A 27786-nucleotide genomic window follows, 5' to 3' on the forward strand; every position below is an offset into this window, starting at 1 on the left:
TTGTTTTAAAGAGGGGTAAATTGGGGTCTTATTTTCTTCTTTCTATTCTATTCTTTGGAAAATATATTTAAGTTCTTTGAAGATTTCATATATGCCTACAATGTATTTTCATCATATTCTCATTATGCCTTGCCCCTCTACTTATTTTCAGAGTCAGATCAGAGGGGAGTAGATTTCATTTTAAACAGCATCACATCCTATGTCATCTGGGGCTCTAAGTCCTGTGAAGCAATTAGTGATTTTGAATTTACAATCCACACTCTGAGAAGCCTTAATTGCTTGGGTAATTACTTATTTATGTAATATTTATTTAGTTGCTTATCACTCCACTTCATCTGAGAGCCTCTATGAGATTCATAAATATTAACTTATTGTAATTATGTTTCATTGCAAGAAAAGTGTATGATAAAGTTATCAGTCATTCCAAATCACTATTGTCTGATTCGAGGCTGTGGCTTATCTAGGTTGTTTAGTGAAGTCATAGTTGTTTGGTGCCATGGATTTACCCTTATGTATTAAAAGAATTCTGGATGACATTTCATCATTGCCAAATGGTACCCAGAAGACCCGAGACAAGTTTATTCTCATCTTCTTAAATACTTTCAGTATTTTTCTTTGAAGATATTAGAAATATTCTCTTTCAACTTTTTTTTTTTTTTGGTTCTTTTTTTCGGAGCTGGGGACTGAACCCAGGGCCTTGCGCTTCCTAGGCAAGCGCTCTACCACTGAACTAAATCCCCAACCCCTTCAACTTTTTTTTGAGATAGAGTCTTTATGAGTGAACAGCCAACCTGAACTGGAACTTGTAATCTTCTGCCTCAGTTTCTCCAGTGCCACCTTGCCTAGACATTAGAGATATCTTGAACAAAACACCCAGAGGCTCACTCTTGAGGTCCTCAATGTTAGTGATCCTTAAACTTTTCCATTGGAGACTACTTTTCATCTGAGAAAAATGTGCTAGATATACAAATCAAAGATTTGCTGCCAATAAATCATAAAGATTTTTATTTTCAGACAATTCTTTGGTATACACATATCTTCAGTACTTATTAAAGGTAAACTCAAATTTTTACACTGACAAGATGGTTTACTTGTTTATCATTACACAAAGAATTAAACAGGATATTTAATTCTGCAGGATGTAGAACATTTTAATGTTTTTCCACAGTGTTGGCTATTTTGATTTTATAGCTGAGAATTCCACTTTATATATGAGGAAATGGCAGGAATGTGTTTAGGACAATCTCAGATATTATTGGGAATTTTGTACTAAGCCAAAGTCTAAATTTATTTGATAAGTGTGTGTGTGTGTGTGTGTGTGTGTGTGTGTGTGTAACTCAAGTCAGCTACTCAAAAAAAAAAAACCACAATTTTTTAAGCCAGGCATTCAAACATAATACAAACCAAAGTTATACTCATTTAATACTACCTGCTGAGTAATGATGCTAGGAAAATATTAGTTTTGTTTCCTGTAATTAACCTATTGTACTTCTATGGGATAGAACTCTTGGTGTGTGCAGAAAAAGCACTGCAATTCATAGCATATGACAGTGCCGAGTATGAACTGCTGTTTCTAGAAGCATCTTTGGCTTTGCATGGTGTTGTTCTTAAAAAACAAAACCCCATATGTTCAGTTTTACCAATGAAGACTCAGGAGCCAGGTGTTGGAGTGAAGCACCCAGCTGAGCTTCCTACTCCATTGACATCCCATAGAGCAAAAGCCCTCTTGTCCTTCATGCCGTCATAAATATCCTTCAACTCAGTGTTTCTCCTTCCACTTCCTTATGTCCACTCCCTGTCAACTGGTTGCTTACTCTGCCTCCTGACCTACCGTTGACTTTATTTCATCCTGTTTACAGAAAGCTATTGGATTAAAGGTGTGTGCTGGGTTAAGTCACACCCCAACATGAATCAGATTTATCCAGTTCACAATCTTGTGGTTCACAATGTGGTCAAATATCCTGCAATAGCTTGACAGAACTGCATGTGCAGTACACAGTGCCCAGTTTGCATGTGCAGATGTGAGGCTGTAGTAGTCGATCCCATAGTCCTATGTGGGCAAGCACTTCCTCTGCCTGTTGGATTTTGAACTAATTTTTAGAGACCTTTTGCTGTTGCCAAACATTTTCATGATCTACACATAGAGTTATGTGACCCTACATCAGGGTCGTAACACATCCTTTGAGAGACTTGACTTTAAATAAGCTATGTCTCACTTTCTAGAGTGTCCTTCAGGAACCAATTTACCAAGCTAACAAACAAGGAAATTCCCATTAACTATAAACACAGAAATTTAATAAGAAAGTTAAGCATTTTTTTTTATCATGTTTAGGTTCTGCTCATTGTCTTTTCCATGAAGCCCTTTGTTTATTGTGGAATTTTTCTTCCAACCTTCTGATCTCTTGCCTGTATTTATTTCATGTTACATCTCCACCAGCACTCTTTTGTAGTGCGCACAACACCATATTATGGGCTGTGATTATAATCTCCAGCTGTGCATTTTGACATTCTACTTTTTTTTTCAACATTTGCATGCAAGGCTTTCTAATCTCAAAGCTCCCTTTGAAATTGTCTGTGCCATATATTGTTAATCTTGAGCAATGATGCCACTCAAGATTGAATGACCCTTCAATCTCATAGGGGTAATATACCAGATATTATACATAGCCAACATTTATATTATGATTCATAAGAACAGCAAATTTATGAATTATTACAGTTATGAAGTAGCAATGAGATAATTTTATGGTTTGGGGTCATCACAGCATGAGGAACTTTATTAAAGGGTGACAGCATTAGGATGGTGGAGAACCACTGCTCTAATGTCTCTAAGTCCATAAAAGGGTCTTTAGCACTCTACAGTGAAAGAGGGTGTTTATTTTTCCAAAAGAATAGAGACAGAAGGCCCTCCCTTACTGCTTTGAGCTATGCACTTTTACTCTTAGTATGTCAATTTAATAAATCTGTACCTGCACATATCATATGTCTATCGTTTTAGTCATTTATGATTTAGATATTGATAACCATGTTGCTTCAGTTATCACTATGAAGGATCCTAAGAGCTTTCGCCAGCCTTTCACCTACCACCTCAGGCCAAGTACCACTGGGCCAGAGAGTTTTCCCAACAATGGAAGCCAGGAGCAGAAAATCCCAGGCCTTGGGAAAAGCACCCCAAATGATGAAGGTGTTAGCCCTGAGGGAAGATAGAGACTAGGGAGGACAGGGTTCAGACACCCTCCCCAAGCCCAGGGTAACCTTGAAAGTGGAAGGGAAACCCATCCAATTCTTGATAAATACTGGGGGCTAACACTTAGTCCTCCTGCAAGCTGAGTCTCTAGCAAAAAAAAAAGTGGGTCCAAGAGGCCACTGGGACTAAACAATATTCATGGACTACACGAAGAATTGTAGACCAGGGCGTGGGCAGGGTATCCCACTCGTTCATGGCAATCTCTGACCGGCCCTATCCCTTGTTCAGGAGAGATTTGCTCTCCAAAATGGGTGTTCAAATCCACTTACTTCCTGAGGGCCCTCAAAAAGGGGACTGCTAAAGAATCTGTCCAGGTCCTTACTATTAGACTGGAGGACAAATACAAATTGTTTGAGACCAATATCCAAAAGACAGAGGATATTGCTTGGTGGCTGGAAAGGTTTCCTCTTCCTTGGGCTAAAATGGCTGGGCTGGGTCATGTGTATCTGCAGGCTGTGTATGTGGAACTTAAGACCCAGGCTGATCCTGCCTTGGCATGCCAGTACCCAATGTCAGGGAAGCCGTGAGAAGGAATTAAGCCACACATCTCCCAACTCCTCCAGCTTTGGGTGTTGCTTAGTACTGTTTGGCATGGAACACACCACTTTTGCCATTTAAGAAGCCCCACACTAATGATTACTGCCAAGTCCAGGACTTAGGAGAAATAAACCATGGTAGAGTGACTGACATCTACCCTACTGTGCCTAACCTCGGCACTCTGAGTTCTTCATCACCTTCCAGAACCTGTTACATGGTTTTAAACTTGAAAGATGCTTTCTTTGGCCTGACCTTTGCACCCCAAAGTCAAGAGTACTTCCCCTTTGAATGGGAAGACCCAGAGGATGGAACCACCAGTCAGCTGACATGGACTAGATTCTCCACTGGTTGGGTTCAATCAGGTCACCTTGTTGCCAGAGATATTAGGGACTAATTGGAAGCTCCATTGTGCGTACTGTCCTCAGAACTCAGGGCAGGTAGAGAGAATAAACAGAAACCTAAACTAGATGTTAATTAAATTGACCTTGGAGACTGGTGCTGACTGGGTAGTGCTCCTATTGGCTCTATTCTGAGCCCAGAATACTCCTACCATTTTAACCTGACCCCTTTTGAGTTCCTTTTTGGCAGCCCAACTCCCTTGGTATCTACTGGACCCTCCCTGGAGGTATCTTAGCTCATTGATAGGAACCTCATCTTCCTCATCTTTAGGCTCCATGCCTTTCAGTCAATCCAACATGAGATTTGGCCCAAACTGTCTGCCTTATATGCTTCAGGAATGCCCGAGACCCCTCAACATTCCCAGACTGGTAACTGGGTTTACATCCAGAGTCATCAGGCACAGTCACTGGAACCCTGGTGGAAGGGACCCTTCCTGGTACTGTTAACCACTCGTAAAGTCCTTAAGGTGGACAGTATTGCAGCCCTGGTGCATGTGTCTCATGTGAAACCTGCAAGACGCCCCAGTCCCCAGGGACTCCTGATGCCCCCATGTACCAATCTGTCAAACCTGGACTGTGATTTCCACTGGAACTGGAGATGAGGTCACCTCCCCGACAGCCTCCAAACCCCTCAACACCTGGTGACCCAACCTCACTTTTGACCTATGCTAGGTGGCAGCAGGACTTGACTTATGGGACATCCCCACCCATGATGGGCATCCTGGCAGTAGTAAACTGCCCATATGGGAAAAAGAGAGCTCTGGGCTGGGGGAGGAAGGGGTGATAGGATGTGCATTCCCTGCGTAGAGGTATCACCTGCAGGAGATCCCCACTTATGTTTATCCTCAATGGAAGAAACCAGGCAGAAGTGCACTGATGTGGGGTCCAGACCAGTTTTTTTGTGCCTCCTGGGGATGTGAGACTACAGTAGACACCTACTGGAACCCGTCCTCCTCTCGGAACTTGATCACAGTAAAAAAATAAAAATCGCTATCAGGGAGACCGAGGGAGTATATTGGGATACCTTCTGTGCAAACGCCACCTATAACACAATAATAATCAGATTCACTCCGAGAGGCAAAGAACCAATGAGATGGATAAAGAAAAAGTCTTGTGGACTTGGGTTGTACAAGTTGTAGTATGATGGCCAAGGTGAGAGAAGGTCTAGCCAAACAGAAGAGAGAGAACAGTCAGGGCTGGTTCGAAGCTTGGTTTAACTTGTCCCCTTGGCTAACCACTGTCATATCTACCTTGTTAAGACCCCTAATTGTTCTGCTATTGTTGACCGTTGAACCCTGCATATTGAACAAGCTTATAGGCTTCATAAAAGAGAGAATAGGTGAAGTACAGCTGGTGGTCCTACACCAACAATATGAGACCCTGAGGACAGGACCTAAAGAATATGAGTTAATCACCAGAGACTCTGAGTGTAGCTCCAAGATTGGAGCTTGTACAAGGAAAAAGGAGGGGGTGAAGGACTCTAGGGGCTTTCACCAGCCTTACACCCACTGCCTCAGGTCAAGATTAGGCCAAGTACCAACTTCCTGCCTCAGGTCAAAGCTAGGCCAAGTTCCATTCTCCACCCACGGTTCTCAGGGACTTTCTTGTCCCAGATAGAGTTTGAATACACATTATATGCTTGCTAACCAATAGATTCAAAGGTCAATATGCTTAGCCTTGCTGATGTAACCTGTACCCCTAAAATTTATAAAAACTGCTTGTTATAGCCATTCCAGGTCGCTTTCTAGTCAGTCCCCATGAGGGGCTGATTGAGGGTTGGCCCCGATACGTCAGAAAAATAAATCTCTTGTGTTTGCATCAAACTCTGTTCTTGTGTCTTACTTTGGGGAGGGGGTGTCTCCTGGTAGTTAACACTCACTTCAAGCCTTACAACTATACAAAGGATGTGCTCTCACAAGAACATACTTAGATGGTTTTTGAATGCTTCCAATTTAACATAATATTATAAGAAGTAATTACATTATAAAATTACAATTCCCCCAAAGCCTTTGGGTCCAGGTGGCAATTATTTGTCTTACGTTGACCTTAGGCTCTGCAATTTTCATTAGGATTAATTATATTAATTGTTTTTTAGCTTATGCCATTTTTCTGGCATATCTTCTTAGGAACCAATGGAATTCCCTCTGGAAGCAACATTAGACTGGTATTTTAAAACTCAGTAATAGTCTTGAGAAGTCCTCAGTGAAAGTGACCCTTTTCTTTCTGTAGTTCCTTTTTTTCTTCCATTCTAGTCCACACTCTAAGAAGTATACAGAAATCCTGGACACAAGCCCTGTGGCTGGCAAGTTAGTTGTTTTATTATCATCTTTATAGCTTTTATCTTTATCTGCTTTGAGACCCATCCAGCCTCTCCAAGAGGAAGGGAAAGGCTTTAGATGTAGATGCCCTTATCTTTATTCATGGTGTCTGTGCACACTCACCTCCATTTCAACACTCACAAAAGGGAGAAAACAATCGTTATCTGATGTTAATTAATGGAATTGCAGTGAGATGAAATCAGATAAGGAGTTTGAGTAATGCACCTTTCATCTGGGAGACACTGTGTGGACAGAAGGTTATTCGCTAACCTCTCAACTGCTTTACGGTCCCTATTAAATCACTTCTCTCATCATGTTCTAGCAACTTTACAAAGAACAGCAAGCTTTTCTTCACTTAACAATGATCTCACCTTCAAAGAGAAAATTGCCTTCTTCTCTGTACTGTCACAATTATTCCCTATTCATCTCTCTTTGTGCAGCCAAAGAAGAAAGTGGTAATGAAAACAAATGAAGAGAATCCAGCAGGTTGCCTTTACTTGGGAACAATAACAATAAGATTTCAAATATGAATATTGATATAAGTGAATAGGAAGATCATACTAACAAATGACCCAGAAAAACCAAGAAGTTGTGTGAAGGTAGCAACTTAAATACATATGTGCTTCTGCATACAATCATACTACCTGAGAATAGCAATACTTTTACTTCTTCCTTTCCAATTTGTGTCCCCTTGAACTCCTTTTGCTGTCTTACTACTATATTGAATAGATATAAAGTGGGCAGCCTTGTCTTATCCCTGATTTTAGTGGAATTGCTTTACGTTTTTCTATATTTAGTTTGATGATGGCTATTGGCTTGCTGTGTATTGCTTTTATTGTGTTTAGGTGTGCACCTTGTATCCCTGATCACTCTAAGACTTTTAACATGAGGGGATGTTGGATTTTGTCAAAGGCTTTTTCAGCATCTAATGAGATGATTATGAGGATTTCCTTCAGTATGTTTATATGGTAGATTACATTAGTGGATTTTCATATATTGAACTAAGCCTGCATCCCTGGAATGAAGCCTACTTGACCCACAGTCAAACAATAGATGAAGCTTCAGAAGTCTTGTGAAAGAGTGGGAGGAAGAATTGAGGGACCAAGAAGGGTCAAGGACACCACAAGAAGACCTATAGAGTCAACTTATCTGGGCCATAGAGTCTCATAGAGACTGAAACATCAACCAAAGAGCATACATAGACTTGACTTAGGCCTAAAAATGTGTAGCAGATGTGCAGCTAATTCTTCATGTGGGTCCCCTAACAATTGGAGCGGGGACTGTCTCTGACTCTTTTGCCTGCCTTTGGTTCCCTTTCTTCTATCTGGGATGCCTTGTCTGGCTTCAGTAGGAGAGGATATGACACATCTTGCTGTGATTGATGTGTCAGGGTGACCATGGGGATGCCTTCCCTTCTCTGAGGAGAAGGTGAGGGGGAAATGAGGACAGGGGAGTAAGGGCTGGGACTGGGAGAAGAGGTGAGGGGGGCTATGATCAGGGTGCAAAGTGAATAAATAAATTTATAAAAAAATATTGTAATACGGAGCCATGAAAGAAGGAGGAGGAGGAAGAGAAGGAGGAGGAGGAAGAGGAGGGAGAGGAGGAGAAAGAGAAGGGAGAAGAAGAGGAGGAAGAAAAGGAGGAAGAAGGAGTTCATAGAGTTTAGAGCTGGAGAACGGAAGGCCTAATTCAAATATTATTGGGATGTTGGCTGGCAGGTAGCCAGATTATCTTAGGGGGTTAAGATAGTTCATTTGATTGCCCAGATATTGAGGTTAAGCTTAGAAATATAGCTTGACTTCTCTGTCCTTATTGAGAAGTAGCTAGGATAAAGAAATATAGCTGTTATATTAATTTACTAGATATATATTAAAAACATTTACATGCTAGAGAACAGGAAGCACACACACATGATATAATATCACAGATGCCATTGTAAGACCCTTAAGTATGAAATTTCAATTACTTCTTACCATAACAGAAATACAATTACTTTTATATAGTGATATTGTATGCGGTGACCTTGGCAAACTCACATGAGTTTAAGTAGCTCTTTTGCAGATAATTCAGTCTTTTTCTTAATAGTATACTTTTTCTGGTTTAAAATTTTCACTTTTTATTTGAAAATAATTCCAAACATAGCCATAGCAGGGAAGTGTGAAGTCCTGTCCTAAGCCCTCCCTCCCTGGCCCTACCTGATCTCACCAGCCAGACTGTACTACTTTCAGGACAAATGAGGGTCACACATCTTATTTACTTTTTAATTATCTCAGTTTCTTCATTCTGAAACTATTAACAATTATTTTTATTATCTACATTTTGTTTATTTGCATATATCTATGTGTGCATGAGTGCACATATGAAGAACAGAGGGTCATTTTCATGTTGTGGTGATGGAGCTTAGGTTGCCAGCTTTAGCTCCAAGGACTCAACCTGTAAAGCCATCTTGCCTCCTCTCTGAAACCATCCTGAAGTCTTTGATGGCCACATCTTAGTAATCTTGACTACTCTTCAATTTGCATTCAGGACAGATTTTTTTTTTTTTTTTCAGAAATGCTACCAATGTGTGGCTGTGGTCATCACTGGTGACAGTAATGACAGAAGATGGAGCTGAAAGACCCTGGAGCTCATAGCACTCCCTCTGTGGTAGCAAAGTTGACCTCTGGCTGAGTTGGACTGAGCAGGATTGTGGGCCAACATGTACATTCCTGGCAGGCAAGGCTGTGTCCAGGGCTTCCTCTGGATAGAACTTGGCTTTGGAAGAGAGCTTTTGGGGCTGCTTCTAGAAACTTGGCAGGAATTTGACATTGGGCCAGGACAGGGAAGTAAGTAAGCTCAGAGAGGAATCTGATTTGGGTGTAGAGAGAAGTAGTCTTTAGGCAATAATACGACTTTGGGCTAGGACAGGGAAGTAGTCTCAGATATCTCGGTCACCCTGATAAGTCCCTAGGAACAGTGATCAAGGGATTTTGTTTATTGCCTTGTTTATTCCTTAACCTAAAACTGACTTTATTATTTGCATGTAATTAAAGTGGTATAAAAGCAGATTGGAGAAAACTAAACCTGTCTCAGCCTCAGAACTGGCTGTAATCATGTTAAAAAAAAATGTGCAGTTTGGGTAAGATGTTCTGATACACTGGCAAAATGGAAGATGTTTGTGTACTAATGTTCAGCAATAGCTTAGAGGGAATGACAGGGCAAGAACCCCATTGTCTAAGTATATCCAGAAGTTGTGATTAATGTGGTCAAAGCCATGGGTGGAAAACTAAAACAGGAGTTGACACTAATTACACAAAGACCCTTCCTATGTGGTGTTTCATTTCTCAGGGGTGCCCTGAAAGTAGGCTCACCGTCAGTATTTATATTTGTGGAGCTGAGATTCAGGCTCAGTCAGATGACTTACTCTCGAACAACTCACACAGGGAGCTGGTAAGGGAAGTAGCCAGAATCAGTTCTATGTTCATCCCAGTAAGTTGTTAAGGGTGTCAATTGTAGTTGTTTTGTTGAAAATAGCTTTGATTAGTGTCACTTTAGAGGACAGATTTACTTATTTATCTATTTATCACGAGTAGTCTCATCTGCTTAATTTAGGGAAATCCTTAGAAACTTTAATCCCAGACTTGATCTATCAGGTCCTTCCAGCTTTTAAACGTGTTCTCTGTCAACAGATTTGGCAAAATACAGTCATACAAATGGATAAATGATGTAGATATATTCTAAGACACATGTCATTACTTTGTTACATAAAGATAGCTGTGATACCAGTAGGTAACATAGTCTTACTGAAGCCTCACCATATATATGATCCTTCAGCAGCAGAAAATTGTTATATAGTACATGACTGCATATATTCAGAAGAGAACTTAGACAAGTACATCCAGAACAATACCAAGTAGTACATGAACCCCAATCTCTGTTGGGTTTTCTTTCACGGTGACACAACCTCTATTTCTTCAGACTAAATAAGATTTAGTACAAAGCAAATGAGGCACAACAGGTTTGAGTACTTTGTTTGTGGTGGTTTGAATATGCTTGGCCCAGGGAATGGCACTATCAGGAGGTGTGGTCTTGTTGGAGTAGGTGTGACACTTCTTGGAGGAAGTGTGCCACTGTGGAGGAGGGAATAAGACCCTCCTTCCAACTATGTAGCAACCAGTTTTCTCCTAGCAGTCTTCAGATGAAGATGTAGAACTCTCAGCATCTACTGCACCATGCCTGCCTGGACTATGCCATGCTCTAGCCTTGATGATCAAGGACTGAACTTCTGAACCTGTAAGCCAGACCCACTTATATGTCCTTGTAAGAGTTGCCTTGGTCATGGTGTCTGTTCACAGCAGTAAAACCCTAAGACAATGTTCAAAATTCACACAAATATTTGCTAATAATCTTGCAGGAAGTAAAACAAAACAAAAGCAAAAACCGAAACAATAGGTCAATACACACAAAACTGCTCACATGGTGAACTAGATAAGTTCTAAGTATAGCTCAATGCACTTTTACATGTACACACGTGTAATCACTATCATTAAGACCCAGAAGATGTCTGGAGACTGCAGGGAATTTTTCCATTCTAAACTAACAGGAAGATAGCTTTTGTCTGTGAATTTAATCAAGAAATCATTGTGCACAATGATTTCTAAATTTCTTAAGAGTCCAGAGTGGAGACTCTAAGGGGTGGGTCAAGCACACACGACTATCACCTTTCCCATTATTGCTCTGCCACAGTTCTCCCTTCTGTGGCCCTTGTAGCTGCTGTCTCTCTAAGGAGTTCTGGTCACAGTGTTTTGAGTCAGACTATCCCCATATCAGGACTTCTCTCCCCTGTCACAATGACAGGCTTCAGTGTGTTGCCTTAAGCAGATTTGGCTGAAACTTAAGACAGAACTAGGCCCACCCTTTGGACTGGTGATGGGTGTTGAATGCTGGAAGACAGGAGACTTAGTGAAAACATCTTGCTACAGTGAGCAACAGTCATCTGAGAGGGAGCTAGGATCAGGGAGAAGGGAGTCAACAGACCCAGAGAAGGAAAGCTGATCTGGTGACTAAGCTCCCGTGTCCACCCACACCTGAAACAGGATCTTCCTCCCAGCTCTTATTCTACACTGCTCAATAGAGTCTCTTAAGTAAACTTGTTTCTATCACTAGCAGTCCTGATGACCCGACTACCAAGTATCTGAAAGAGCATTCCTATTCCCTATGATAACATGAGATGCTTCCTTTATCTCCTCTCCCCCTCCTCCTCTCTCCTCCTCTCTTCTTCCTCCCCTTTCTACTTCTCCTCCTTTTTCTCCTCCCCTCCTCCTTCTTTCTTCTTCCTCCTCCTTTTCTCCTCTTCTTCATCTCCTTTCCCTTCTCCCCCTCTTTATCTTCCTCCTCTTGCTCCTCCTTTCCTCCTCCTCTTAAAAGAGTAGGCAAGCTGAGTGTAGTGGCAGACACCTTTAATCCCAGCACTGAAGGAGCAGGTGGATCTTTGAGTTCTAAGGCAGTTTGGTCAGTTACAGGCAAGCACGGACCGCATAGTGAGATCTTGTCTCAAAAGAGAGTTGGGAGGGCCGATAGGAGGAGGAGGAAGAGAAGGAGAAGGAGGAAGAGAACGAAGAGGAAGAGAATGAGGAGGAAGGGGAGGAGAGGGCAGCAGCAAGAGCTGTAATTGAATTACTGAAGAACAGAATTGAGAAGTTTTCTAAGACAAGAATGAAAAATAGTGTATTGGTATGTTTGGCTTTGGATGTAAAAAAAAATTTTGCCTCCATATAACACTATAGTCATCTATGTGTGGAGGCAGGGAGAGAGAAAAAAAAAGGTGAGAGGAAGAGACCAGAGACACAAAGAGAGACTGAGGGAGGGAGAGAGGGAGGACAAGAGAGAGTATATATGAGTGTGGGTGGAGGAAGAGAGAGGGGTTAGGGAGGAGGGGGGAAGGAGTACTAAGCTCTACAGTGCACCGGCAAGGTACAGTAAGCAGAGTAGAAAGAGGTGACACCCCTCACCTCAAATTCAACACATTTAGCGGACAGGAGTGTGACTGGGTGCTGAGTTCCACAAACTCACCTTAGTTTCCCTACAAAGCTGTAAGGAAACAGATTGGTAGAGCAAAACAGGCTGGTGTCCAGTTTAGCCAAACTCCTAGTTTTTCTTTTTTCTGTCTCATTGTTATAGTTTTATAGAGAACACGAAAACTAAGTTCAGAAACATGCACGTTAACAGTGAAATTTGAGCTCAGAATTACATGGGCCCGGGAATCCTGACAAATTTTTCAAACTTTGTTTCAGGAGGTTGGGTCCAGAATTGGCCAGGGCTATGCAACACATAGATTGTTGAGCAATGCCAGTGACTCTATCAGCCATGAGGTGAGGATTTAAGCATCTCTAGAACCAGGGCAGTATATTTACATTATCTCTAAGTCTGTTTGTTTGACAATAACATTATTTTCTAGTAGATCTACTCATTCAGTTCTAACAAGTACTTAAAGAAGTTAGGCAGAGTGACACATGCCTGGAATCCCAGTTACTGAGGCATCTGAGGCAGGAGAATGGTTGCTTGAGGTCTGCCTGGCCTACATAGAAAGTTCAAAGGTGGCCCGGGAAATGTAGAAAGACTCTGGCTACAACATTTGGGAGGTAATAAGGCTACATGTGCTCAAGATACATTGTTTACATGTAGCAAACCATCCAAGAATAGATTAAAGATATTCTATTTAGAGATATAAACTTTTTTTTTGAGAATATTTTTTGGAATGTCTTTATTTCACCTTCATTTCCAAAGGACACATTTATTGCTGATTTAAAACATTCTTGATAGTTCTTTTTTCTTTTTTTTTTTTTCATTAGATATATTTCTTTACTTACATTTCAAATGGTATTCCCTTTCCCGGTTTCCTGTCCATAAGCCCCCATCCTCACCCCCTCTCCCATATGGGTGTTCCCCCCATCCATCTCCCTTACCGCCCCCCCCCCCCATGACATTCCCCTGCACTGGGGGTCCATCCTTGGCAGGACCAAGGGCTTCCCCCTCCACTGGTGCCCCGACAAGGCTATTCTCTGCTACATATGCAGTTGGAACCCTGGGTCAGTCCATGTATAGTCTTTGGTTAGTGGTTTAGTCCCTGGAAGCTCTGGTTGGTTGGCATTGTTGTTCTTTTTTTTTTTTTCCTTTTTTTTTTTTTCTGGAGCTGGGGACCGAACCCAGGACCTTGCGCTTGCAAGGCAAGCGCTCTACCACTGAGTTAAATCCCCAACCCCGGCATTGTTGTTCTTATGGGGTTGCAAGCTCCTTCAGCTCAATCCTTCCTCTAATTCCCCCAAAAGGGGGGTCCTGTTCTCAGCTCAGTGGTTTGCTGCTAGCATTGACCTCTGTATTGGACATGCTGTGGATGTGTCTCTCAGGAGAGATCTATCTGGTCCCTTTCAGCATGGATTTTTTAACTTCATCAATCTTATCTAGTTTTGGTGGCTATATATATATATGGACCACATGTGTGGCAGTCTCTAAATGGCTGTTCCTTCAGTCACTGCTCTAAACTTTGCTTCCATATCCCCTCTTATGGATATTTTCCCCCTTTTAAGAAACATCCACATTTTGGTCATCCTTCTTCTTGAGCTTCCTGTGGTCTGTGGATTGCATCTTGGGTAATTCGAGCTTTTGGGCTAATATCCACTTATCAATGAGTGCATACAAATTGTGTTTTTCTGTGATTGGGATACCTCAAGATATAAACATTTAAAAGGTGCATGGTGGCACAAAGCCCGTGTGTAGTTCCTGTAAGGCCTTGTGTTTAATTCTCAATACAAATAAAGAAACAAACAAAATACCCAGAGCCCCAAAACATCCTGCAAGATCTGGTGCATGGTGGTACACTATCATCCCAGAATGAAGGGGACACAGAAGGATCTTGTCCTCAAGGTCAGCCTGGACTACATAAAATCAGAACTAGTAACACCTTTTCTCAAAAGAACAATATATATTTTAAAAAGTATGGATATAAAGAATAATTAAAAAATCATAAGACACTTTTTTCAAAAATGTCTTGAATAAGGAATTTCAAAATCAACAAAAGCTTCCACTTTTCTGATTTGCAAAGTCATTTCCCTGGTGTCTGAAGGGACACCACACACAGGCACTTGACAGTGATGAGTGTAGAAACCAAATGCACGCACCTGATAGTGTTGAACACAGCACCTGTGTATAATGCTAGGCCTCTCCTACCTTAAATTGGTTACCATTTGAGGTTGCCTATTAGTCCCAAATGTACACTGATCACCAAATGTAAAAACTGTGTGCATTCTCTGTATGAAGTTGTTCTACCTCAACTTGGAGATTTCCACATTCAGTTACTACTTCTGAAGTCCTATTGCATTTGTCTATGAGACATGGACTATGAAATAGGTAGTCTCTATGAAAGAAATATGCTCATGCGTGCGTGCACGTGTACACTCACACATACACGCACACATACACATGGCACTTTATAATCAACACACTCTCCTTTGGCTAATTCCAACTGCAAGAAAGCAACAGTACATAGAACCTACAGAAAATGAGAAACCGGATATCACAATTCATGTTTGCTGGAAAACAGACTCTGAGATGGAAATCAGTATTCAAATCATGCATTTGGGAGTGTTCTCAGGATGAGAATATGTATAAGTCGAGGGAAGAAAGTAAACCAACCAAAAAAGCCATATGCAAACCAGGCATGCCAAGGCTCCACAGGAAGGAAGGAAGAGAGGAGGCAGGAATGGGAAGCAGGAGTAGGCCAACTCTGAAGACTGTCAGTTATCCTTCTCAGAAAGAGATGGAGTAAGAAGTCTCACTATCAAAGGAATTTCTGAGTGGAATGAGCCTCGTCCACAGCAGCTGATCCAAGTTCAGGTTTCAGAATCAGTTAATCTGCTGATAGCCTGACCATACTGATTTCCCATTATTCTTGGGGGTGAGATACGTTTGAGGTAAGTCTTCTTTTGAACAGGAATGTTCTCTGGGTGTTGTCCATTTATTAACTAATCTGTAAAAGTTTCCACAAAGGGATCATCATGTCAGCCAGACAATAACCACTCTTCCCTTGTTAGGATTAATAATGGGAGTCATGACTTAGTATTTTGGATCTGTAGTCACACAGAACAGTCAAATTTCATCTGAATGGCCTGAGTGCTTTGCGTGTTTCCTTACTGATATATTGTCATGCCCCAAAGTTGAAGAGCTTTGGCTTCTGAAGGCTGCTGGCCCCAGCACAATCCCTGTCAGTGGCCACTAGAACTCTTGTAAACCAAGAGAACAATGTTGTCAAGTGTTTGGAATTACTCAAAGAAAATAGTAACATTAACTTCCAAGAACCTCAGAAATCCAAAGGTAGATTTCACTTGTGCTGACTTTTTTTTTTTCTTCCCTATTACGGGAAGAAAAACCAAAACAAAGTCTTCCTTTCATCTCTTTCAGTAGGATTTCTTCAGTTTCTCACTGAAATAACTGTGGAATCCACATAGTTTGCAAACGTGCTTCCTGTCAGGTTGACAAGAAAGGCCTCTGTGAACTATTGCTAAATGATCCAATGAAGGAAATGGTCCCCATCACATAATAAAGACCGGATTCTCGGAACTTCGAACGTTGTGTTGCAGAAGCAAGTGACAATAATTCAGGGATTAATCGGATTCCTAATCACCTAAGAATTATCAACATCAGATAGACTCAATTAGAAATTTTCTCCTCTTTAGAAAAAGATGCCTTGCCATATTTGTCTCCTTACCTCTGTAGAGTTGGTAGGGAGTTTGAAGACAGCACTATGCAGATTTAATCACAGCCTGCCCCCTTGATTATAGCCTGCATTTGGCTTGTTTGTCACATAAGGAGAAGAAACTTCAACTCTGAGGCATGAAAGGACTGGACGTGCCAGAGAATTATGTATTCTGTTATTTTTGCTTTAAGTTTACAGCTGAGGTTCATGCTTAATGCTGAAAACCTCTAATCAGCACAAGATTGTTCATATTCAAAGCTGTGTTTATAATAGCAGAAAGCAGGATACAGGCGCCTTCCATCAGTGAATTGAATAGAAACATACATTGTAATCGAAAGCCCCCTTAGATGTCCTCAGATGACGGACTTGACGAGTTTGTTGCAAAGAAAATGAAAAAGTGTTTATGAAAAGGACTCAGCCCCAGCACTGAGGAAAACAAATGAGGCAGAGGTCAGAGTTCGGTAGTTCAGCACTTGCTTTGCACGAACAAAGCACTGAATTCAATCTCTGAGATGGCTGAGCGACTTAATAAAATATAATAAAGTAACAGGGTGTGATGGTTTGTATCTGCTCAGCCCAGGGAGTGGCACTATTAGGAGGTGTGGCCTTGTTGGAGTAGGTGTGTCACTGTGGACTTGGGCTTAAGACCCTCATCCTAGCTGCCTGGAAGTCAGTATTCTGCTAGCAGCCTTCCGATGAAGATGTAGAACTCTCGGCATCTCCTGCACCATGCCTGCCTGGATGCTGCCATGTTCCTGCCTTGATGATAATGGACTGAACCTCTGAACCTGTAAGCCAGCCCCAATTAAATATTGTCCTTATAAGAGATGCCTTGGTCATGGTGCTTATTCAAGCAGTAAAACCCTAACTAAGACACGGGAGTTTGAGAGACGGGTCAGTGGTTAAGAGTACATACATACTGTTTTTGCATGGGACTTGAGTTCAGTTCCCAGCATCCATGGGAGGTGGCTCACAGATGCCTGTAGCTTTAGCTCCAGAGGAGATCTAACATTCTTTTCTGACTTCTATGGGCAACACATTTATATGCACTCCCCTCATGTACACACAATTAAAAACCAAACCATAAATCTTAAAAAATAAAATAATATAAATGAAAATTTTCCATCAAGGCTGACAGTGTTCTACAAAAGAGCCACAGAATATCTAACAAAAACGTCGGATATGAGAAAATATCTTCTTGTATCAGTGTTGTCCAAGAGGCTCAAAAAAACATTATGGGTTCTAGCTATTGTTCTTGATTGTCTTGGAAGTTAAGTCCTTTTTGCTAAAGATGCCTTGCATTTCAGTTATAAGACCCAGGGTATCTGGGCTGGATCTGACCTGAAATCCTCCTGCTTAAGGACTACCTGTCATGACACCAGAAGGTGCCATGCGATCTTTGAAAGGTGGGAAGTCGCCAGTAATTCCACCCAGCAATGGTGCCTCTGAACCAGAACAATGACCAGCGTGTTATGATAACTATAAAGGAGCAAGAGTGGCACAGATATCTTGGGAGTAACCAGCAGTTCTCTGATTGGACAAAGGTCTGCTCAACAAAAGAGAAATCATATGTGATATTGGAAACCAACTATCAGGGCCAGCGAAATCGTGAATTTCAGAGAAGAACTTACAACTGCTACTTTACTAAACCAGCACAGTCCCGAACAGCATTCTAAACATTTATTCTTGCAACCACAGACAAGTGGTCCTCACATCTCATCAAGGAAACTTCCCCAGGTTGGAGAGATGGCTTAGTGGTTAAGAGCATTGACTGCTCTTCCAGAGGTCCTGAGTTCAAATCCCAGCAACCACATGGTGGCTCACAGCCATCTGTAATGAGCTCTGATGCCCTCTTCTGGTGTGTCCGAAAATAAATAATAAATCTTTTAAAAAAAGTGGTGGGGGACTTTCCTTGACAATAGACAGAGACCATTCGGAAAATGAACCATTGGAAGTATAGTCCCAACGGATGCATTTACAGCCCAACTCCTGCAGTGAAAAACAGGGAACATCACAGGGGAAGGGCAGAAAGATTATGAGAGCCAGAGGATCAGGGAGTTTTCCTGTGTCTCCTAGAAATGTAAGAGAAGCACATCCGCGATGTTCCACCAACATGCCTACCTAAACATGACCTGAAGACCAATAGACATGCTAAGGAAGGAGAAAAGCTCATGAAGACTAGGTTTTCCTAAGATTGCCTAGACAGAGTGATAGACAACTAAGAAATGCTAAGAGTTGGGGAAATAGTCTTAGATAAAAGCACACCAACTGGCAGCCCTGAAATCATATACATAGAAGTAATATTATGCCAACTGAGTAGGTTATAGTTATATATTTAGGAATGTATATACATGTATACACACATATAAGATTATATACATATAGCACATATATTAAAGAAAAAGTGGCCATAAATTTGTAGGGACCAGTATTACCTGGAAGAGGTTGGAAAGAGAAGAGGGAAGGAGGAAATTATGTAATTATATTATAATTTCAAAAAGTTAAATATATATATAACATCATATATAATGAAATATACGTATATAAAATATATAATACAATTGTAAAATAATAAAATAAAATTACTCATTTACTGAAAACCTCTTTGTCTACAAAGAACCACGAGGGGAGATATCAACAAAGTAATTTTGTAGAACTTAAATTCTTCCAACTAATTAATAATAGTTAATAAAAAATATCATACCAACTATAACATTTTATATTAAAAAATACTAGCTATATACCAATTATAATATTACATATTATTTAATAACATAATTATTATATTTTACATTATAAACCTGTATAATATTAAGTTTTAATTTGTAACAATTATTTTATGTGTATGAGTGTTTTTTGCCTGCATGCATATCTATATACCACTTGCATGCAGTGCCCCGGAGAAGCCAGAAGCAGGTGCCAGATTCCGTGGAACTGAAGTTACAGATAGCTCTGAGCCTCAATATAACAGAATAGAACCTGTATAGTCCTCTAGGGTAGCAGTCAGTATTCTTTTTTTTTTTTTGTTTGTTTGTTTGGTTTTTTTTTTATTTTTTTTTTTATTAACTTGAGTATTTCTTATATACATTTCGAGTGTTATTCCCTTTCCCGGTTTCCGGGCAAACATCCCCCTCCCACCTCCCCTTCCTTATGGGTGTTCCCTTCCCAACCCTCCCCCCATTGCCGCCCTCCCCCCATAGACTAGTTCACTGGGGGTTCAGTCTTAGCAGGACCCAGGGCTTCCCCTTCCACTGGTGCTCTTACTAGGATATTCATTGCTACCTATGGGGTCAGAGTCCAGGGTCAGTCCATGTATAGTCTTTAGGTAGTGGCTTAGTCCCTGGAAGCTCTGGTTGCTTGGCATTGTTGTACTTTTGGGGTCTCGAGCCCCTTCAAGCTCTTCCAGTTCTTTCTCTGATTCCTTCAATAGGGGACCTATTCTCAGTTCAGTGGTTTGCTGCTGGCATTCGCCTCTATATTTGCTGTATTCTGGCTGTGTCTCTCAGGAGCGATCTACATCCGGCTCCTGTCGGTCTGCACTTCTTTGCTTCATCCATCTTGTCTAATTGGGTGGCTGTATATGTATGGGCCACATGTGGGGCAGGCTCTGAATGGGTGTTCCTTCAGTCTCTGTTTTAATCTTTGCCTCTCCCTTCCCTGCCAAGGGTATTCTTTTTCCTCATTTAAAGAAGGAGTGAAGCATTCACATTTTGATCATCCGTCTTGAGTTTCGTTTGTTCTAGGCATCTAGGGTAATTCAAGCATTTGGGCTAATAGCCACTTATCAATGAGTGCATACCATGTATGTCTTTCTGTGATTGGGTTAGCTCACTCAGGATGATATTTTCCAGTTCCAACCATTTGCCTACGAATTTCATAAACTCGTTGTTTTTGATAGCTGAGTAATATTCCATTGTGTAGATGTACCACATTTTCTGTATCCATTCCTCTGTTGAAGGGCATCTGGGTTCTTTCCATTTTCTGGCTATTATAAATAAGGCTGCGATGAACAAAGTGGAGCACGTGTCTTTTTTATATGTTGAGGCATCTTTTGGGTATATGCCCAAGAGAGGTATAGCTGGATCCTCAGGCAGTTCAATGTCCAATTTTCTGAGGAACCTCCAGACTGATTTCCAGAATGGTTTTACCAGTCTGCAATCCCACCAACAATGGAGGAGTGTTCCTCTTTCTCCACATCCTCGCCAGCATCTGCTGTCACCTGAGTTTTTGATCTTAGCCAATCGCACTGGTGTGAGGTGAAATCTCAGGGTTGTTTTGATTTGCATTTCCCTTATGACTAAAGATGTTGAACATTTCTTTAGGTGTTTCTCAGCCATTCGGCATTCCTCAGCTGTGAATTCTTTGTTTAGCTCTGAACCCCATTTTTTAATAGGGTTATTTGTTTCCCTGCGGTCTAACTTCTTGAGTTCTTTGTATATTTTGGATATAAGGCCTCTATCTGTTGTAGGATTGGTAAAGATCTTTTCCCAATCTCTTGGTTGCCGTTTTGTCCTAACCACAGTGTCCTTTGCCTTACAGAAGCTTTGGAGTTTTATGAGATCCCATTTGTCGATTCTTCATCTTAGAGCATAAGCCATTGGTGTTTTGTTCAGGAAATTTTTTCCAGTGCCCATGTGTTCCAGATGCTTCCCTAGTTTTTCTTCTATTAGTTTGAGTGTGTCTGGTTTGATGTGGAGGTCCTTGATCCACTTGGACTTAAGCTTTGTACAGGGTGATAGGCATGGATCGATCTGCATTCTTCTACATGTTGCCCTCCAGTTGAACCAGCACCATTTGCTGAAAATGCTATCTTTTTTCCATTGGATGGTTTTGGCTCCTTTGTCAAAAATCAAGTGACCATAGGTGTGTGGGTTCATTTCTGGGTCTTCAATTCTATTCCATTGGTCTATCTGTCTGTCTCTGTACCAATACCATGCAGTTTTTATCACTATTGCTCTGTAATACTGCTTGAGTTCAGGGATAGTGATTCCCCCTGAAGTCCTTTTATTGTTGAGGATAGCTTTAGCTATCCTGGGTTTTTTGTTATTCCAGATGAATTTGCAAATTGTTCTATCTAACTCTTTGAAGAATTGGATTGGTATTTTGATGGGGATTGCATTGAATCTGTAGATTGCTTTTGGTAAAATGGCCATTTTTACTATATTAATCCTGCCAATCCATGAGCATGGGAGATCTTTCCATCTTCTGAGGTCTTCTTCAATTTCTTTCCTCAGTGTCTTGAAGTTCCTATTGTACAGATCTTTTACTTGCTTGGTTAAAGTCACACCGAGGTACTTTATATTATTTGGGTCTATTATGAAGGGTGTCGTTTCCCTAATTTCTTTCTCGGCTTGTTTCTCTTTTGTATAGAGGAAGGCAACTGATTTATTTGAGTTAATTTTATACCCAGCCAATTTGCTGAAGTTGTTTATCAGCTTTAGTAGTTCTCTGGTGGAACTTTTAGGATCACTTAAATATAATATCATGTCATCTGCAAATAGTGATATTTTGACCTCTTCTTTTCCAATCTGTATCCCTTTGATCTCCTTTTGTTGTCTGATTGCTCTGGCTAGAACTTCAAGAACTATATTGAATAAGTAGGGAGAGAGTGGGCAGCCTTGTCTAGTCCCTGATTTTAGTGGGATTGCTTCAAGTTTCTCTCCATTTAGTTTAATGTTAGCAACTGGTTTGCTGTATATGGCTTTTACTATGTTTAGGTATGGGCCTTGAATTCCTATTCTTTCCAGGACTTTTATCATGAAGGGGTGTTGAATTTTGTCAAATGCTTTCTCAGCATCTAATGAAATGATCATGTGGTTCTGTTCTTTGAGTTTGTTTATATGATGGATCACGTTGATGGTTTTCCGTATATTAAACCATCCCTGCATGCCTGGGATGAAGCCTACTTGATCATGGTGGATGATTGTTTTGATGTGCTCTTGAATTCGGTTTGCCAGAATTTTATTGAGTATTTTTGCGTCGATATTCATAAGGGAAATTGGTCTGAAGTTCTCTTTCTTTGTTGTGTCTTTGTGTGGTTTAGGTATAAGAGTAATTGTGGCTTCGTAGAAGGAATTCGGTAGTGCTCCATCTGTTTCAATTTTGTGGAATAGTTTGGATAATATTGGTATGAGGTCTTCTATGAAGGTTTGATAGAATTCTGCACTAAACCCGTCTGGACCTGGGCTCTTTTTGGTTGGGAGACCTTTAATGACTGCTTCTATTTCCTTAGGAGTTATGGGGTTGTTTAACTGGTTTATCTGTTCCTGATTTAACTTTGATACCTGGTACCTGTCTAGGAAATTGTCCATTTCCTGAAGATTTTCAAATTTTGTTGAATATAGGTTTCTATAGTAAGATCTGATGATTTTTTGAATTTCCTCTGAATCTGTAGTTATGTCTCCCTTTTCATTTCTGATTTTGTTAATTTGGACACACTCTCTGTGTCCTGTCGTTAGTCTGGCTAAGGGTTTATCTATCTTGTTGATTTTCTCAAAGAACCAACTTTTGGTTCTGTTGATTCTTTCTATGGCCCTTTTTGTTTCTACTTGGTTGATTTCAGCTCTGAGTTTGATTATTACCTGCCTTCTACTCCTCCTGGGTGTATTTGCTTCTTTTTGTTCTAGAGCTTTTAGGTGTGCTGTCAAGCTGCTGACATATGCTCTTTCCTGTTTCTTTCTGCAGGCACTCAGCGCTATGAGTTTTCCTCTTAGCACAGCTTTCATTGTGTCCCATAAGTTTGGGTATGTTGTATCTTCATTTTCATTAAATTCTAAAAAGTTTTTAATTTCTTTCTTTATTTCTTCCTTGACCAGGTTATCATTGAGTAGAGCATTGTTCAATTTCCACGTATATGTGGGCATTCTTCCCTTATTGTTATTGAAGACCAGTTTTAGGCCATGGTGGTCCGATAGCACGCATGGGATTATTTCTATCTTTCTGTACCTGTTGAGGCCCGTTTTTTGACCAATTATATGGTCAATTTTGGAGAAAGTACCATGAGGAGCTGAGAAGAAGGTATATCCTTTTGCTTTAGGATAGAATGTTCTATAAATATCCGTTAAGTCCATTTGGCTCATGACTTCTCTTAGTCTGTCGACATCACTGTTTAATTTCTGTTTCCATGATCTGTCCATTGATGAGAGTGGGATGTTGAAATCTCCCACTATTATTGTGTGAGGTGCAATGTGTGTTTTGAGCTTTAGTAAGGTTTCTTTTACGTATGTAGGTGCCCTTGTATTTGGGGCATAGATATTTAGGATTGAGAGTTCATCTTGGTTGATTTTTCCTTTGATGAATATGAAGTGTCCTTCCTTATCTTTTTTGATGACTTTTAGTTGGAAATTGATTTTATTTGATATTAGAATGGCTACTCCAGCTTGCTTCTTCTGACCATTTGCTTGGAAAGTTGTTTTCCAGCCTTTCACTCTGAGGTAGTGTCTGTCTTTGTCTCTGAGGTGTGTTTCCTGTAGGCAGCAGAATGCAGGGTCCTCGTTGCGTATCCAGTTTGTTAATCTATGTCTTTTTATTGGGGAGTTGAGGCCATTGATATTGAGAGATATTAAGGAATAGTGATTATTGCTTCCCGTTATATTCATATTTGGATGTGAGGTTATGTTTGTGTGCTTTCATTCTCTTTGTTTTGTTGCCAAGACGATTAGTTTCTTGCTTCTTCTAGGGTATAGCTTGCCTCCTTATGTTGGGCTTTACCATTTATTATCCTTTGTAGTGCTGGATTTGTAGAAAGATATTGTGTAAATTTGGTTTTGTCATGGAATATCTTGGTTTCTCCATCAATGTTAATTGAGAGTTTTGCAGGATACAGTAACCTGGGCTGGCATTTGTGGTCTCTTAGGGTCTGTATAATATCAGTCCAGGATCTTCTGGCCTTCATAGTTTCTGGCGAGAAGTCTGGTGTGATTCTGATAGGTCTCCCTTTATATGTTACTTGACCTTTTTCCCTTACTGCTTTTAATATTCTTTCTTTATTTTGTGCGTTTGGTGTTTTGACAATTATGTGTCTGGAGGTGTTTCTTTTCTGGTCCAATCTATTTGGAGTTCTGTAGGCTTCTTGTATGTCTATGGGTATCTCTTTTTTTAGGTTAGGGAAGTTTTCTTCTATGATTTTGTTGAAGATATTTACTGGTCCTTTGAGCTGGGAGTCTTCACTCTCTTCTATACCTATTATCCGTAGGTTTGTTCTTCTCATTGAGTCCTGGATTTCCTGTATGTTTTGGACCAGTAGCTTTTTCCGCTTTACATTATCTTTGACAGTTGAGTCAATGATTTCTATGGAATCTTCTGCTCCTGAGATTCTCTCTTCCATCTCTTGTATTCTGTTGGTGAAGCTTGTATCTACAGCTCCTTGTCTCTTCTTTTGGTTTTCTATATCCAGGGTTGTTTCCATGTGTTCTTTCTTGATTGCTTCTATTTCCATTTTTAATTCCTTCAACTGTTTGATTGTGTTTTCCTGGAATTCTTTCAGGGATTTTTGCGATTCCTCTCTGTAGGCTTTTACTTGTTTATTAATGTTTTCCTGTGCTTCCCTAAGTGTGTTCATGTCTTTCTTGAAGTCCTCCAGCATCATGATCAAATATGATTTTGAAACTAGATCTTGCTTTTCTGGTGTGTTTGGATATTCCATGTTTGTTTTGGTGGGAGAATTGGGCTCCGATGATGGCATGTAGTCTTGGTTTCTGTTGCTTGGGTTCCTGCGCTTGCCTCTCGCCATCAGATTATCTCTAGTGTTACTTTGTTCTGCTATTTCTGACAGTGGCTAGACTGTCTTATAAGCCTGTGTGTCAGGAGTGCTGTAGACCTGTTTTCCTCTCTTTCAGTCAGTTATGGGGACAGAGTGTTCTGCTTTCGGGTGTGTAGTTTTTCCTCTCTACAGGTCTTCAGCTGTTCCTGTGGGCCTGTGTCTTGAGTTCACCAGGCAGCTTTCTTGCAGCAGAAAATTTGGTCTTACCTGTGGTCCCGAGGCTCAGGTTCGCTCGTGGGGTGCTGCCCAGGGGCTCTCTGCAGCGGCAGCAACCAGGAAGACCTGTGCCGCCGTTTCCGGGAGCTTCAGTGCACCAGGGTTCCAGATGGTCTTTGGCTTTTTCCTCTGGCGTCCGAGATGTGTGTGCAGGGAGCAGTCTCTTCTGGTTTCCCAGGCTTGTCTGCCTCTCTGAAGGTTTAGCTCTCCCTCCCACGGGATTTGGGTGCAGAGAACTGTTTATCCGGTCTGTTTCTTTCAGGTTCCGGCGGTGTCTCTGGCAGGGGTCCTGCCGCTCCTGGGCCCTCCCCCACGGGAGCCCAGAGGCCTTATACAGTTTCCTCTTGGGCCAGGGATGTGGGCAGGGGTGAGCAGTGTTGGTGGTCTCTTCTGCTCTGCAGCCTCAGGAGTGCCCACCTGACCAGGCGGTTGTGTCTCTCTCTCACCGGGTCTGGGAGCAGAGAGCTGCTGCGGGCCGGGATCTGCGGGTGCAGTCAGTATTCTTAAACACTGAGCGATCTCTTCAGCCCCCAAAATTGTACAACCTTTGTAGTTATGCTAAGCCACAGAAGAGTGGAAGAATGTTTCCCTTTATCTTATAGTACTTTACCAAAACCAAAATCACTCAGTAATATTTTTATATGTACTATAGCAAAGAAGCCTTGCTTTTAAAGGAATATCTGAGATGGTTAATTGGAATAAAAAGTAAACAAGGAAAGCATTGAAATACATTGATAAGTCTAGGCCATTGAAAGGCAAAACGTATTTTTATTCTCGTTACAAGATTGAATTCATTTGTATGTTTGTTTGTTCATTCACTTAGTACAAAAAGTACACCATGAAAGAATATCTCTATCAACTTGATAAGACCCTGTGGTACACAATGGTCAGGACCAGGTCTTTGAGCTTCCAGGGATGGAGAACTCTGTCTCCTCTCACTGTCTCACACCTTTGTTGTTTACTCCATATGCACATGCCCTGGAGGTGGGCAGTCCAGAACTATTTCTTTCCTTAGCTCCACTAAACATCACTTTCATATCATTTTATGACATAGGACAGCAATTCTTTAGGAATATTTAAACATATTTTTTAGGAAATCACCTAGTTGTGCTGTTCTTGGGAGACTATGGGACCTTCAGCAGGTGTAGTTTAGTTGGAGGAGACAGGTCACTGTAGTGACCTTAAAGGACACACCTCATCCCCAAACTCTTCCTTGAGCTTTCTTCCTGGTTGTCATGAGATGACAGCCTCTGCCACACAGCCCCACTGTCATCATCCATTGCCTCATATCAGCCACCCAAACTTGGAGATAAATATCACTACTGGATCAGGCCCAACCTGAACAGCCTCAGTATAACCTAAGGTTTGCCAACACTGTATCTCTCAATCCTGAGACACTAGGAGTTGGAACATTAACAAATGACTTGGGGGAGAATAGGTATGAATCCATGACAGTAAACCAGGTTCCACTTCCTTGCACACATCTGTTCCATCTAGAACTGAAGCTCGAAGAGAAGCATCTTCCAAGTCCTCAGGGATTTCCCATTTTCCCATTTTCCCTGCCAGGAAGCCATTTTGGGATTCTTCCTTAGTCCCACCGACACCAGGGCCACTTGTAAGTATGCAGAGGTTGGCATCCAGGATGCCATGTCAGCTACTGGGGACACTTAGACAGGGCGTCACACTTTGTAGCTTGGAGCGAAGCCCAGTCAAGCTCATTTGGTTACAGTTAGTCACCACGCCTCCAGTCAGGTTATGTGGACTTCTGTTTCCCAGAGGCCTTCATGGGCACAGCCACTTAGTCAGCTGTTGGCAGAATTTGGTGTAGAGCAAGATGCCACACTATTCTGTCCCTCCCTTGTCTTACTTACCGTTCTTGTAGATGTGCTTAAACACTTGACAACAGCCACATAAGGAATGAAGCACTTATTTGGGTTCAGAGTTCAAGGGTGTGGCCGATCCCAGTGAGGAAGACACGGTAGCAGCTGTCGGAGGTAGCTGGCCACATCGCAGCCAGTCAGGAAGGTGTCAGCCCATTTCCTTCCTTCCTCCCTTCCTCCCTTCCTTCCTTCCTTCCTTCCTTCCTTCCTTCCTTCCTTCAGGACCCTCCCACCTTCAGGGCCAGCCTCCCCAGTGTAAACCTTGCAGCCAGTCAGGAAGGTGTCAGCCCATTTCCTCCCTTCCTTTCTTCCTTCAATTCAGGACCCTCCCACCTTCAGGGCCAGCCTCTCCAGTATAAACCTCTCTGCAAACACCCTAGCAGACACACTCAGAAGCAGGATTCCACGGTGATTCTTTTTTTTTGTTGTTGTTGTTTTTTTTGTTTTATTTATTTATTTATTTATTTTTTTATTAACTTGAGTATTTCTTATATACATTTCAAGTGTTATTCCCTTTCCCGGTTTCCGGACAAACATCACCCTCCCCCCTCCCCTTCCTTATGGGTGTTCCCCTCCCAAACCTCCCCCCATTGCCACCCTCCCCCCATAGTCTAGTTCACTGGGGGTTCAGTCTTAGCAGGACCCAGGGCTTCCCCTTCCACTGGTGCACTTACTAGGATATTCATTGCTACCTATGGG

The 27786-nt window shown here is 41.4% G+C and overlaps 1 long non-coding RNA gene across 1 annotated transcript in view; it reads right to left on the reverse strand.

The window, feature by feature from the left end:
- Positions 1–27324, reverse strand: part of LOC103691306 (uncharacterized) — a 58292-nt gene extending 30968 nt beyond the window's left edge. The window contains exon 1 of the long non-coding RNA XR_015653065.1: positions 27079–27324. This is a non-coding gene — a long non-coding RNA (uncharacterized LOC103691306). The remainder of the gene's footprint in view (positions 1–27078) is intronic.
- Between the last annotated feature and the right edge of the window lie 462 nt (positions 27325–27786).

This window comes from Rattus norvegicus, chromosome 1 (assembly GCF_021556685.1).
Source record: "Rattus norvegicus strain SHRSP/BbbUtx chromosome 1, alternate assembly SHRSP_T2T, whole genome shotgun sequence".
NCBI classification, from domain to species: domain Eukaryota; kingdom Metazoa; phylum Chordata; class Mammalia; order Rodentia; family Muridae; genus Rattus; species Rattus norvegicus.